We start from the raw sequence: 15,732 nt of genomic DNA, 5'->3' as shown, positions 1-15,732 counted from the left end.
CCGAGTTATATTCCATTGCTTGGCAGTGATATCTACTGTCATTCTGGCAGCCACACGACTCACAAGACATTAGCCGAGCAAGGATTTCCTACTCATCCACCCCAACAAATGGGGGCCATATGTTCAATCGTAGTCGGGAAAGAATGACCATAATATAATAATATTTTGACTGCCTAGACAGCCATGTTCATAAGAGCTGACAAATTATTGATGTAATTGTTACAATACCATGTTGTATATCACAATCCTATTTCATAAATGATAAATACGCCATGTACTATAAGCTCTGATTAAAATGGAAGCAGATAATCTGATGCAACTGTAACTAGAGCTCAGTTGGAGTATAACTTGAAGTTTATTGAAAGGACATGTAATATTCTTCCCCCTTTCCTGTTCAAGTATTTTATCTCCCAATATTATCTAACTGCTGAATTTTCTCCCTTTTATTGCATATAAGATTTTCAGAGAACTTTCATTTCTATGGATATGCATTTAGAAAGTTCGGCACACCAGCATAAACAACCCCAATGCTGGGTGCCATGTCCCTGACAGCTTCTGGCAGTTACTGCTGCCAATACTGAACGCGCTAAATTTACTTTCGGAGAAAATGAAGTTTAAAAAATTGTAGCAAGAGAGGCAACAAATAAAATCTCTATTTAACAAATGTTAAAGGAGAAAACAGGGATAGGTACAGGGATAGGAGTGAGAGGCAAGTTATAGGAATAGCCAGGGACCACTGATCAGGCAATGGGCCGCCGCAGGAGCGGACCGCTGGGCGAGATGGACCTCTGGTCTGCCTCAGCGGAGGCAACTTCTTATGTTCTTATGTGTGTGGGGAGGGGGAAGGGAGGAAGAGACCGTCTTTCCTTGATTTTAAAAGATTTGGGGGTCCTTTTATTAAAGCAAGAGCAAAAGTGACCTCGGCGTGCCACTTAGTTGTGGCTTTCCTATACATTAAAGCTACTTGTGCTGTGGCTGGCGTTCCAATTTTCCTAATTAATCGCTGCACGCTAGTGTTAGTGCTGTGCTAATTAGCAGATCACAATGCCTCGCACGCTAATTGATTAGTGCTGCCTTGCCCATTCTCAGTCCCCAAATGGACACTCCCCCCCCTTAGAGAAAATTATGTTAGCGCGTGGTAAAGGCGTACTGATAGGGAAATTTACTATGGGATGGCAGTGCACATCCCATGGTAAGCCCTTTTAATTTGCAGTACGCAGACGCAAGCACTTGCTGCAGTTCAGTGAAAGGACCCCGTTGCTTTTTAAGGGACAAGTAGATTAAATACAGTAAATATCAAAACAATGATGATCTTACAATCAAAAACAAAATGGTCTTCCTCGTGGTTTGCCTTGGCTTCTTAAAGGCCGTCTGCGCTAGTAAAGTCACTGCCCCTTATTCTATAACTTGTTGCCTTCACCTGGGCCTTAGGTGCCTGGGTCAATCAGAGTCTTAGGCTCCTCCCAGTGTATCCCAGGGTGCACTGGGAAGGAGAAGGCCTGCTGTTTTGATGAGGAGGTGGGTCTGCCAGCAGCAGGAAGTGGGCATCCCTCCTGCCGATTTTCCATCAAAGGTACAAGGAGTGTGTGAAGGGATGTGTGGGGATCTCAGGCTCAGCAGGAGGGGTCTCCCTTTGGAGGGGTACAGTGGGTAAGTGGGAGGGAGAGAGGACTCGGGGATCTCCCTGCCAGTTCAGCTAATCGCTGCAGGGAATCCCCAATCAGCTGAGTCGGCAGGACTCCCCAAAGCTGCGGTTTTAGGGAGTCTTGCCAGCTCAGCTGATCGGGGATTCCTCCACTGTGATCAGCTGATGTCAAGTTGTGGACTACTGTCAGGATCCCCTGACAAAGATAGGCACCAGAAATGTAGGCCAGGATTTACCAGGCCTACATTTCTGGTGCCTATCCTTGTGTGAATCACGCCTACATAGGCACTTTTAGGCTGCCTAATACCACTTCTTTGACGTTCGTTGGCCTAATACCTACTTTGGCGTTCGGCAGCCTAAAGCGCCTATGTAGACTCGATTCCGGCACCTTTTATTTAGGTACCAGTAGGTGCTTCAACCTCGCCGTTTTTTTATTGCCATTTCTAACAGTGTTCTTCAATTAACTTAGGTGTTGGTAGGGTGTTTACTAGCACCTAAGTTTTTGCGCCAGTTTTAGAATTTCCCCTCAACTCAGACAACAGAACTCATTATTGACATTCCGTAAAATGGTAAAGACCCTCCTCTTCAACTAAAGGTCACCCTCAGTCTACACCCCCCTTAAACCCCCTCTCTCTTCCCTCCCCTGTCTAACTTCTCCCTAAATTTCAGTATAGTCCTCTCTTAGTCTGTACTCGGATAAATTGTATCTAAACTCAAAATACTTGTTCTAAACTAAACTACTTATACTTAAACTCTACTCTTAATTTGCTGTATACTCCCTGTATTTAACTACTGCCCAGTCCTGTATGTCCAAACATTTAACTTATTGTACATCTTATTTGTCTAATTACTCTCCATTGTGTATGTTTATCTGTAGACCGTTCAGAGCTACTGGGAGAACGGGATAAAAATCTAAATAAATAAATAATGCTTGGATCTAAATCCAACTTTGAGTGTGAGGATTTACACCACCTGAAACCTGGTGTAAATTCTTGTGTGTAAACTAGGCACAGATCCAATGAATTCTATAATAGTACGCACATCTTTAGTAAATGTTCCTGACCCACCCAGGCCCCTCCCATAGCCACTCCCCCTTTCCAACGCTGCACTAAAAGATTTACAGGACCAGCTATATAGCAAAGTGCACGATGCATGTATAAATTCAAATTGTTGTCAATTATCACCAATAATTGATTGTTAGCACCCAATTATAGATGCTAATTGGCTCATTACTCAAATCGTGTGCACAAATTGAGCACCCAGTGAAAAGGCTTTGAATAACCAACTAAGTTTACATTTTTTGTGATACAAGAGGGCTAAAATTATTCCAGAAAGAAGTGACAGATTGCTCTTTCTCGGCGCTTCTCTTCCACTAAAAATCTTTTTTGTCTTGGGCTTGTGATGATATCGCACAGTGGCTGACCATTTTAGGATTGGGGTCAGTAGCAGGAGAATGTAGTTTACGCTGAATGATTCATTCTCAGTACGTTAAAAGCATATTTTTCTACAGAAAATTAAGCTGAAATTGCCCTTACAAAGTGGCAAGCTTATATGCGGGGGCTGAGTCTAAAATAATTTTGCAGACACATTAAAATGATCTTTAGTAGCTTAGCTACCAAGAGAGCAATTGCCAAATGGTCTGCCTAGCCGCGTAGTTCAAGAGTACAACTTGTACTTAGTTTTTCAAAGGGAAATTTTGCTCATGAGTACAATAGATCCACACACTCTGCTCCTGCATTTTCTAACTGGCAGACTAGGCTGGAAAATAACCTGTGTAGATCTGAAATTGTAATTTGTATACATTGCTTCCCAACCACACCCTAAATATATCCCTAGGGCAGGGGTGTCAAAGTTCCTCCTCGAGGGCCGTAATCCAGTCGGGTTTTCAGGATTTCCCCAATGAATATGCATTGAAAGCAGTGCATGCACATAGATCTCATGCATATTCATTGGGGAAATCCTGAAAACCCGACTGGATTCCGGCCCTCGAGGACCGACTTTGACACCTGTGCCCTAGGGTTTCATCCCTTTAATCGGGTTGCAAGTGTGTGCACAAACATTTAGCCAGATTGAGTGCAGTCAGTTTTCAAATAGCCCATTTACCCGGGTAAATGGCTTTTCAGATATTCCTCCTTATTAGTGATATGCACAGAGGACATATTCTAACAGGCCTACACTTAAAGGAATGTTACGTTTATGGCTCTGTACATCCTGTACATATCAAAATCCTCTACACCAGTGGTTCCCAAACCTGTCCTGGGGGACCCCCAGCCAGTCAGGTTTTCAAGATATCCCTAATGAATATGCATGAGAGAGATTTGCATACCTGTCACTTCCATTATGTGCAAATCTCGCTCATGCATATTCATTAGGGATATCTTGAAAACCTGACTGGCTGGGGGGTCCCCAGGACAGGTTTGGGAACCACTGCTCTACACTATCCTTCTTAAAGCACAAGGCCTGATAAGGAGGGGAGGGGAGGGGAGATACCTGATGAGGAGGGGAGATACCAAACTGACTTCAATCCAGGCTCCCTTTCTCTAGAGACCCCCAGGCAAAAAATTTCGGGCCCTAATGCATCTAATCCAAAAGACTCGGGTGGCAACAGTCTTCAGTCACTCAGCAGAAAGTGAAACTATGGTGCCCATCATTTCCCCAAGCCACAGATGCCACAACTCCCCAACTGGAAGATTTCAAAGTCTTTGCTGGCAGTAATGTTATGTCATGTTATGTTAATCAGGTTTTCTATTCTGCCTTTACCTATTCAGTTCAAGGTCAGATTATATTACAAGATGTTGGGTCAGCTACCCAGTTTGACACGGATATTCAACAGAGTTGCTAGCACAGATAGATCAGTACAGTTAGGTCATAGTTTGCAAGTACAAGTAGGTCATCATTGGCTCTTCACTTTATCCCAGGAGTTACATTAGGCAGTTTAGAAATGGGCTTTTACAATGAAGACTTGATCTTTCTGTTGGCACTAGAGAATGACATGGGGACAAATTTTTCACCATCCCCGCGAGTTCTTTTCCTGTCCCTGTCCCATTCCTGCAAGCTCCATCCTCATCTGCACAAGCCTTAAACACTTTAACATCATAAGTGAGGCTTGTGTGGTTAAGGCAGAGCTCACAGGAACGGGATGGAGAAATTGAGTTCATGCAGAGACAGGGTTTTGTCCTCGTGTCTTTCTCTAGTTGGATTGGTTTATTTATAATCCGCCTTTAACAAGGCAAAATACACCAACACATTCATAAATGGCATTGCAATCATTTTACAAAAATTAAAATTGACACCATGTACATGACAAACTGACATAAGAACATTAACTTCACCAAACAATCCTCCTAGCCCAAAAGGATCAGCTCAATGAACATATCATAAAATAGTCATAGCAGCGCCGATAAAGTCATAGTGTATATGTCATACAATAGAACAGATGACATTTTAACAATTTCTTAAAGGCCTGCAAACTTTGTTGTTGCCTGATGAGAGATGGAAGTTTATTTCTTTCTTCTGGACCACTACATGAAAAAAACTTGTCTCTCACTGTCTGCAAACTTAGCTCCTTTCTAGATGGTAGAGCTAAGTTCTGCTGTGTTGTCGAGCAAAACCTTTGCATCCCAACTTAGGGTGATATGCAATCCATCAAATACTGAGGAGCAAACCCTTGTATACTTGAGTAAACCCCAATGGATGATAAAATACCACCATCTAGCAATATCTCATCGGAAATAGATGTAGGGAGACTATCAACTATGCTCCAGAGACCAAAGGCTTGAGGTAGGAAATAGGATCAGAGGCCTGAGTTCTGCTGATAGGCTAGCACTGTTGGACTTTAATGGCCGTACAAGGCAGCTTTTTTTTTTAGCTATTTTTAACGAATATGCATAAGGGAGATATACATACAGTGAAGGTGGTATGCATGCATGTCACTCTCATGCATAGCCATTTGAGATATCCTGAAAACCTGGCCTGTTTGCAGCCCTTGAGTACAGTCAGTTAAAACCACTGTACTAGCATATATTTCTATTGTCTTCTTTTAAAGAATAAGCTCAGGCTGGGACTGTCACAGTCTGAGGAGACAAGGAAGGAAAATATTGGTGGGCCAGAAAAGCACTACAGTTTCCGCTATTCCCTAGTAAAGAAGAAAAAGGAGGGGGGGGGGAACTATCCTTACCTAAGCAGATAGGCTGGCAGAATTCTGGAAAACCTGGGAACTAGACCAGGCAGAGGGCTTAGGAAGAGAAGCAAGCAGGAAGCAAAGCTCAGGAAGCTGGTCATTGAGGAACAAAGAGGAGAATTATGGGAACCTTAGTGACAGGAATGGTTTCCTGCAAGTGAGCCAAGTATTCCTTAATCCTTTATTTGGCATTGTTGCTCAGAAGCAACATGTGTTTCTATGGCTCTTACGGGAGATCTGGCATCTCCGAATGCCTGTTACCTTGGCACTGTTACTCTCATTCGACATCAAGTTACGTAAAGCATCCATTTCACCATCTGCCAATTAAAGGGTTAACTGCCTAGATGACTACACTGGAAAGGCAGACAGGCAGCTGAGGAATTGCAGTAGCTGGAGCAGTTAACAGCAGGGGAGCCAATTAATTGTAAACTACCCTCCATCTGTTAAGGATAGTGTTGCTCTGAGTGCACCAGGCAAGCAGTATACTAGCAGGCTCAGCTTGAAAAACGCATCAAGGCCCCAGGAAACTGTGAAGCAAACTCCAGTGGAAAGGAGAGATGGAGTGAATGTAGCCCTGGAGAGTCAGGTGCTACCCCCAGGCAGCCAGGCAAAGGCTGGGAACTAAAGCGGTTGTTTTAAGAGGTGCTTTGCATAGAGAGAAAAGGGCTTGGTGTAAAGCTATCCATTGAGGGGTGCACGGATGCATGAGATAAAATCAGCTGGAAGGATAAAGCATATAGCCAGTAGAGAGCTGGGAAGACAGTGGTTTAGTGCTGTTCTGTTTGCACAGAAGGAAGAGGGCTTAAAGTAAAGCTACTCTGGAAAGGTGCATAGGAGGCACAGAGAGGGCAAAGGAAGCTATAGAGAGGGGCAAATCTTTGGTAGGTTTAAGAGATGTGGGGTGTGTACCTGAGAAATGTACTCTGGACATAAGACATGTTTTTCCCTTGATGGAGGTTAATTTTGTATTCCTGAAAAGCCAGAGAAAAAAAAGGTTTTGTCCTTAGTAAGGTTTGTTTTCTCTTTCTTGCAGAAAACCCTCGGGAACAAATGCTGGCGGAGAGGCCTAGAAGTGGTGAATAATGTTCTAAGGTTAATCTGTTCGGTATTGGAGGAAATAAAAATAAAACCTTATGTACTGTAAATATTCTTCTGAGTGAAAAGGGGGATATTTGTAGCATGCATTAAAGGGAATAGTTTATAGCATGTGTGCAGTCTAGAATCTGGTCCTTTATTAAAGGAGGGGTCATTTGGGAGGCTAGGTGGCTTAAGCTGTAGAGGGGGGAAGGCTTGTTACTAGGAGAAAGATGTCCTGGTAGACAAGAATACCCTTTGGGGGCTACCATATTCCCAAATTGTGCTAGTCCCTAAATGAGATGATTGAACCTGGGAACCATCACTAGGTCGAACTCTAGTGGTGACAGTATACAGTATTTTTTTTTTTTTTACAAATTAAATGGAGGTGTGAACAGCATCTCCTTAGTGAGGACAATAACTTGCACACTCTACTTCAAGGCTGCCTGAGAGAGATATGCATACCAAGAAGGCAGTGCAGGCAAATCTCTCTCATGCATATTCATTGTGGAGATCCTGAAAACCTGGCCTGCCAGTAGATCTCAAGGACCGGACTTGGGCAGCCCTGCTCTACTTCAATCCCTAAAACAGAACACTGCCACCTAGTGGTCTTCTATAAGCTTTAATTTATGACTTGTATATTTTAGCCAAAAGAATAATTGGCAGAACCCTATATTGATCTCTCAAAAAGCATCTGCTGGCTATAATTTAAATAAAAATTAATTAATAAAAGACACCTCAGTACGGGCCTGAGTTAAGCACTTTGTATATTTTGGCATCCCAAAGGTGATGCTAAATGACCGAGGTCTGACAAATTCAGTATATATAGGGAATACAAAATAAGGTCATTCAAGTAAATTGAGTGATAATGAGGGCACACTGAGAGCCAGTTCTATAATGGATTAAAGGTGTCCCTAAGCTGTTATTCAAGACTAGCTCAAAGCTGCTTTGGTATGCCCAAATTTAGGCGCTTAAGTGTTCCTTGCAAATCATGCAACTGATAGTACTCTATATGTTAAAAATCCTTGCTGAAAACATAACTCTTCTCCCTGGTGTTCTCGGGCATGGTTGATGTGCACAGTACCATCCTCAGGGACTTGAGCATGTCTATCCTCCCCCCCCAATACACACACACTGTTACTGCTCTCCCCTCATATCTCTATATATTACCTCTCCTCTTCTCTGTTCTATCTGTTAATTGTAGGTCCTGTCTACCTGTATTAAGATTTGTAAGTAAACCACTCTGATTGCCCTCCTGAAGGGTGGCATATCAAGAAACCGAGTAAATATAAACATACGCATCAGGAGTTTAAGAATCATCCAAAATACCATGGTACGTTTGATATTTGGGTTGAAAAAGTCCAATCATGTTACCCCATATTACGAGAAATTACATTGGTTGCCAGTCGAGGCCAGAATTATGTTTAAATTTGCATGTTTATGTTATAAGACACTGGTTGGACTTGTTCCTATCTATCTCTCTAATAATTTTATGCTCCCTGCATATTATTGCCCTAAGCAGGGAATTTCCCTATTTTCATTTCTAATACTAAAAGGATGTACTGTATCTCTAAACTCTATCTTACCAGGCTGTTGTTTGGAGTAAAACTATAAGTGGTTTATTTCTGAATTCAATCTCTTACCAAATGTTTAGAAGATCTGTGAAGACTTATTTATATGATAAACTTGTTTAAGAAATTTTGGTTATATGGTAGATATTTGTCTGTATGCATTTCATATGCGTCTGTATTTATTTCATCTGCGATCTTCTTGATGTAAACCACTTTGAACTGTCAAGGTATAGTGGGTTATAAATAAAATGTTATTATTATTATTATTTCTTTCCAGCTCAGTCTCTTCCCCCTCTCCCCCTCTTTTGAGTGTGCAAAAGTGCTCTTGATGTCAGATAATACCAATTTGAGGAACAGTAACATCAGGGTAGGAGAAACCGGTAACAGCTCCTGCTCCTGCCAGACAACCAAGGATTTCTATGTGGAGATAAAGGAAAGATGCCTGACTCAGTCTTTTTCATATCAGCCCACCAGGGATTAGTTGTAGCAAATACCTGGTGGGAAGGGGACTATTTTGTTATATTACTGGCCCATTCAAGAATATTCCTAGATGCACTGGTTCATGAGATAATGTGCCAGGCTGCTGTTAGAGATCAAACGTTTCAAGGGCATATTCTGGGTCATTACTGAGAAGACAAGCTTTGGGATGAACCGAGACTGGAGCTCAGAAACCGCGATTATGTCAAGAAGACCTTATGAGGACTGCAGGAGTTAGTGTAACAGTGCTGTCTCACCTTCCTGTTGTGGTTTAAAGTAGAGCACTGATCTAGATTAGAAAAAGATCTGTAATACAAGTTTTGTATCATGGATCTGGATTAAATATAACTAAGAACAAAAGAATTGCCGCCGTTGGGTCAGACCAGTGGTCCATCGTGCCCAGCAGCCCGCTCACGCGATGGCCCTTGGTTAAAGACCAGCGCCCTAACTGAGACTAGCCCTACCTGCGTACGTTCTGGTTCAGCAGGAACTTGTCTAACTTTGTCTTGAATCCCCGGAGGGTGTTTTCCCCTACGACAGAAGAGAGTTCCAGTTTTCTACCACTCTGAGTGAAGAAGAACTTCCTTACATTCATACGGAATCTATCCCCTCTCCTTATATGAAATAAATTGGTTCCAGCCTGTCAACCCTAAGTACTTACCTCGCATGCTAACTATATTTTGGCCTAGCCCTATTTAATACTTCAGGTCTGGTTTAATAAGCTTTCTTCCCCCCAGAGAAACAGAAAGCAAAAAAAAAAAAGCTTTAGTGAACCAGTAAACCTTTAGTACTTGCTCTCTGCGATCAATTAACACTGTTTGTAAGCAATCTCCTTTCTCACCTGCCTAATTAGCGGCAAAAATGAAAAAATATATGTTGGAAAATCCGGTAGCCTTAACATATGATACTATCTTATTTGGAACAACAGTGAGAGCAAGGAGCCAAATCTCGTCAAATAATAACAAACTTTTATTTATTTTGACTGGAGTAGCAATACAGCAAATAACATACAATTGGAAAAATTATGACAGGTTAAATTATAACTTTTGGTGGAATTCTGTATGTCATATATACAAAATGGAACGTACAATAGCAACACAAAAAGGATATTTTGGTAAATTTCAGAAGATATGGGGACCATTAACAGATTTTTGTAATGAATGATAAACTTTTCCCAAGATAAGATATTTGATTAGAGGGGAAATATGGGGGGGGTTATTTTTAGTATTTCATAATATATGATTATATCAATAGTTTCATTGTAATGGTACTTGTATGTAATATTGTGGTGAGAGGGGAGGATTTTCTATTTAATAAGAATAGTTTAAATATTAGGTTTATTAGATAATATTCAAAATATTATAGAATATTAATTTGTAATGAAATGTTATACTTAAAGTGTTATATGAGAATTAATCAAGTGTGTATTTATAAGTTCATATGAGTTTATCTGCTACACTTATTGTAATGTGCAAAAATGAATAAAGAATTTAAAACTTAAAAAAATATATAAATATATTCATATATATTCAGTACACAACTAACCCATACATCTTATTAGCTATCTGGAATGTGTTTCAAAAATCTGAAGAACACTAAGCTCCAGATGTGTACCGTATTTTCACTCATATACCGCCCGCACCCGTGTAAAACGCGAACACGGGTATACCGCGCGGGGAACACAAATTTATGTAATAAAATGTTAATATAGCGCTCACACACATATACCGTGCATGCTAAAACCTCCTCCCGCCTACTCCGAACCGGCATCCTCCCCCCCCCCCCGCTCGTGTCACCCCCCTCCCCCTCTGATCCGAGATAATCTGATCCGGCATTCCCCCTGCGAACCGGCATCCTCCCCCCCCCCACGATCCTACATCCCCCCCCAGCACCGCAAATACAACTCTTACCCGATTGGGCACCGGCACCAGTACCAATGCACAGCATGTGCCAGTGCCAGTGCCCGAAGATCCTCCCTCGTTGGTTTGGGCTGGGCTGGGCCAGGCGGTGCGAGAGAGATCCTCCTTCTTCCTCTGCCGGGCTGGAGTAGGCTTTGAGCATTTGCGCATGCTCAAAGCCTTCTGGTCTCGCTCTCTCCGAGATTATCATTATCTCTAGTCCCAGCTTCACAGAATGCCATTTGGGCATGTCAAAATTGTCTGGTTCAGATTCAATTCCAACGCCCTGTGAAGAGTGTAAGGCTTCGCCCCGTTTCTAGAAGTGCTTCTTGGATATACAGTTGCTTGACTGCAGGAAGGCAGGAAACAGAAATGTCCCCATGCTCATTAATAAATGGAATGCCAGCCTTCAAACTGATTTGGATTCTAATGATTGGCATAACATCTGGTGTGAACCACAAATGCTGTCAGTATGATTAAAAAAAAAAAAGTGAATTAATGTTCAGGCTCCTTCATTGTACTTGGAAGGGAGGTAATTTTATAATGGGGTAGCTAGACTGAGAAGACAAATTGATGCATAAGCTGCACCCGTTTTATTAAGAAAAAACAGGTCATTATGCTCCTTTATAAAATTACCTCCCTGAAAACTGCTGGAGAAAAATGTATGTCCGCTCTGAGGCAAGGATAACTTATGTGTGTAACAGACAGAATATTGTAAGTCATTTGTTTAGGGGTTTTTTTTATTTTAAGAATGTAGAGGCTACTTTATCTCAAAAATTATAGGATTGATTATAGTTAATTATTTATTTTCCCCTTTATTAAGAACATAAGCAATGCCTCTTCTGGGTCAGACCTGAGGTCCATCGTGCCCAGCGGTCCGCTCACGCGGCAGCCCAACAGGTCCAGGACCTTATTATTTAAGTACGGTGGGGGGAGGGTTGGTGTAAATTTTAGTTATTTCTGAAAATGTTATATGGAAGGGAGGGGGGAGGGAGGAATTTTATTAGGATACAATATATGTATGATTAATAAGTGTTATTAAAATATATATGAATGTAGATTTAAATTACTTGTTGAAGGTTTAAAAATGAATAAAGATTTTTTTTTAAAAAAAATTCTAGGCGGGGTACAAGCAATAACGTACCCAATAATGGAAAACAAACCAAAAATAAGCTTCCAGGATATTTACGACAGCAAACATGTTTGAGTAGTTTCACGAAAATGTTGAAGAAACACCTCTTCTGTAAGACGAAATATGGGACTTGATTTATGGCACCGAAAAGGATTTTTTGTTGAAGCTGCCTGTTTTTTAAAGTGCGCTTCTTTAAAGTAGCACAACGGGTGCAGGTGGAAGCCTTGTGATCCGGACCCAAGCACTGCAAACACCAATTGTGTGGGTCGGTCAAGGAGATGGGCCGCGCACACCGCTGGCACTTCTTGAACCCGGGCTGAGGGGGCATGAAGGTGAACACGGCCTCCGCTAAATCGAAAGTGGAGGGCTCGAAAATTACAACAGGTCTCGCCGGGGCGAACCCGAAAAAACTGAAAAAACGAAAGTTTTGTTATGTTTTTTTTTTGGTTTTTTTTTTTTTTTAAAGGAAAAAGAAGTAGAAATAAAAGGAAAAATATTCCGAAGAAAAAAAAACGCGAGCAGGAAGGCAAGCACAGGGATTTCAACGGCCGTTGAAAAACACGCGTCTTCTTAGCTCCGCGGAAACTAAGAGACTGGGGACCGCGCGCCTCCGTCGGGCGGGAAGGCATTCGCGCACGCGTGGTGCGGCCTAGCTAGAACTTTCTAAGTTCTTAGAGTGCAATCACTCTAAAATTGTCCGTACCGGGGCTCCGTCGGTGCCGTCACCCATCAGTTAACAATATGCTGCCTGCTTGTCCTGGGATAAGACGAAATATGGGACTTGATTTATAGTTTTTTTTTGATGCGAGGCGCTGGTAGCCTCTTGGTAATTTTAGGAGGCTTTACATGATCACTATTATGGGCTCCTTTTACAAAGCTGCGCTAGCAGCCACCACCACCAGGCGGTAGTTTTTCGGCCAGCGCGGGGGTTAGCGCGTGATGAAAAGTCACGCGGCTTTGTAAAAGGAGCCCTATGTTTTATTCATGTTCAATTTCTTGTATTGTATGTGATTCTGCTCTATTGTGATCTGCCTTGGGAAAGGTGGGGTATCAATAAAGAAATAAATACAAAAATAAAATATAAAAATATACTAAAAACATCAAACAACATCAGAGGCATTGCAGCTTAACTTCAAAATACTGTTAGATGTGTCCTAGCTAAATTGACCCCCAAGGGCCTCTTTTACAACAGCCCCGAAGCCCTTTAAATCTCTATAGCAGGGGTGTCCAATTTCGGTCCTCGAGGGCCGCAATCCAGTCGGGTTTTCAGGATTTCCTCAATGAATATGCATGAGATCTATTAGCATACAATGAAAGCAGTGCATGCAAATAGACCTCATGTATATTCATTGGGGAAATCCTGAAAATCCGACTGGACTGCGGCCCTCGAGGACCGACATTGGACACCCCTGCTCTATAGGCTTCGTGGCCGTTACCGCAGTGGCCCGTGCTAAATGGCTTCCTAAAAGAGGCCCCTAGTCTTTGGCTCCTTTCACTGCAGGCAAGCATGTGTGAGGCAAACTGATGCAAGATTATGCTGGCTTTCCTTCTAGGAATCTGATTGCCTCGATGCAGTTATAGGGAAGGGGGAGAGGATTCACTATACCACCTTTCTGTGGTAACAAGCAAAGTGGTTTATATATTATATGCAGGTATTTATTTTAGAACTGGGGCAATGGAGAATAAGGCCCAGATTCACTAACCTGCCTGATCAGAATCCTAAAAGAACTACGCTGGATGCATGAGTTAAATAGCATGCAACCTAGAGGTTTGAATGAAATGAGTGACTGGATGGCTTTAGCTGAATGAGTGGGTTCGGTAGCCAAAGAAATCTTTTTGGGTTCCATTTAGGGTTTTTGCTTTTGCTCTCTAGTGACTGGGGGTTGTTCCAAGAAGCATGACACTTTAGGAAGAATGCTGCTGATTGGTGTGTGTCTTTTGACGTCACGGGGGTGGGATATAAATAGCTTGCAAGGAATGCCGCGGCCATATTTGAATGTTAGAATGGCCGCAGAATGGAATGGTGTAAGCCAACAGATTGGTGTGTTTGGTTTTTTACTGAATGGTATAGTTTTGTAAGTATACTATAAGGTAATCTGTGTGTTTTTTGGTGTAGTTGCAGCACTAGCCCCGTCCTGAAGAAGGCGAAACGCGTTGGTGGGGAACAGTGCGGCCACACAGTTAATATATATATATATAAGACAAGTGCATTATCCATTAGTGAATTTTTGAAAATGGAATGCTTTAATAATAAGATGAAGTTTTTATAATCAAAAAAGATGAAGAAATATTTATAATATTAATATGTTTAAAGAAAATTTTCATGACAAGTTACGAGTTGAACTAGAAAATATAAAAAGAACAAAATAAAAAAATATTAGGTTTGATATACACAGGGTGAACTCAGTGAGGAGTGCTGCTACGCTGATATCTTTCAGAGTAGCGTTCTGAGATATCCCCAGTGTCTATATATCAAAGTTCAGTTTTTTGCATTTGGAGTTATACATGGCAAAATAGCTGGTTTACTTTGGACTGTGATCAGAATCTGGGCAGGTCCGACGAATTCAGGAAAAAAAAATATGCAGATGAGGGCGATTGGAAGAACGCCCCCATCTGCCTGCACAGACCGCTGTTGTGCAATCCGCGCATGCCCGTTCGAGACGCAACTTTTTTTTAAAACTTTTTCCTTCACGCAGGCTGGTTCTCCTGCTCCCCTCTTCCAGGCAATCTTGCCGCCCAGACTCTCCTGCTCTCTGCCGCCTTCTGTGTAGTGAGAGCCTGTGGGTTTAAAGCGGGGCTGCACTGCAGCTGTGCAGCCCTGCTTTAAACCCACGGGCTCGCACTGCACGGAAGGCAGCACGAGATCACTCTAGTATGGAAATCATGCAGGGTAGAAGACAGAATCCGGTGAATGTAAAATAGAAGAAAAGAAGATATTGGAGTGTTTTGCCGGCAAAGGAGCAAGTTCCTGACTTTGGAACTGGAGTAAAGAAGAAGGCAGCTGAAGCAGGGAAAGTCCTGGATTGTAGGCTAAAAGATGGAGTTCCCTTTTCTGGGCTTAGCAGTTTCTTTTTGGACTTCGGCTTCTGCAGCCCCTGAAACAGCGAGATCGGGGCAGCGGAGAGCAGGGCGGCATTGGAGAGTGGGAAAAGAAGGTCTGTGACTGGTCCCCAGCGGTCGCTTCTGGAGTTGATCGGCCAGCCCAGTCGGATCATGAAATGAGTGTTGTGAATCGCGTCCCTGCCTACTTTGCATGCGTTTCTCCTCATTTGCATGCACGGATTCAAAGCGGATCGCTCGAGAGGTTAGTGAATGGGGCCGGAGGGAAATTCGATAGTAAAGGGGTACACGATCGGTTTGCTTTGTGAATCTAGCCCTAAGTGACTGGTCTAGGGCCATAAGGCGCTGCAGAAGGAACTGAGCCCAGTTCTCCAGCTGCCGCACGAACCATTAGGCTCCTCCTCCACTTAGAACAGTGTGTCCCAATCTGTGCCACGGCACACTAGTGTGCCTCGCAAGATTCCAGGTGTGCCACCAGACATTGGGAAGAGGAGAGGCGCCGGCACCAGCTGACTGCCTACAGGATGTGGTCCTCCTTCCCCCCTTCTGGTTTTTCTCTTTATGTTCTCTTTTCTTGATTTTATTGTAGTTCTGCCCTTTTCCTCTCGTTTTTTGTTTGACCGTCTTTGTCCATGTAATTGGTTTTTTGTTTTAAAATTTTTAATCTGGTAATCCCCTTTTTACATTGTAAATCG

The 15,732-nt window shown here is 42.5% G+C and overlaps 1 protein-coding gene across 3 annotated transcripts in view; it reads right to left on the bottom strand.

Annotated features, from left to right (window-relative positions):
• The window catches only part of LINGO1 (leucine rich repeat and Ig domain containing 1), a 1,785,251-nt gene that overhangs the window by 1,140,630 nt on the left and 628,889 nt on the right, over nucleotides 1–15,732 (bottom strand). The window lies entirely within an intron of this gene.

This window comes from Geotrypetes seraphini, chromosome 14 (assembly GCF_902459505.1).
Source record: "Geotrypetes seraphini chromosome 14, aGeoSer1.1, whole genome shotgun sequence".
NCBI lineage: Eukaryota > Metazoa > Chordata > Amphibia > Gymnophiona > Dermophiidae > Geotrypetes > Geotrypetes seraphini.
This window is presented reverse-complemented; position numbering and strand designations above follow the sequence as displayed.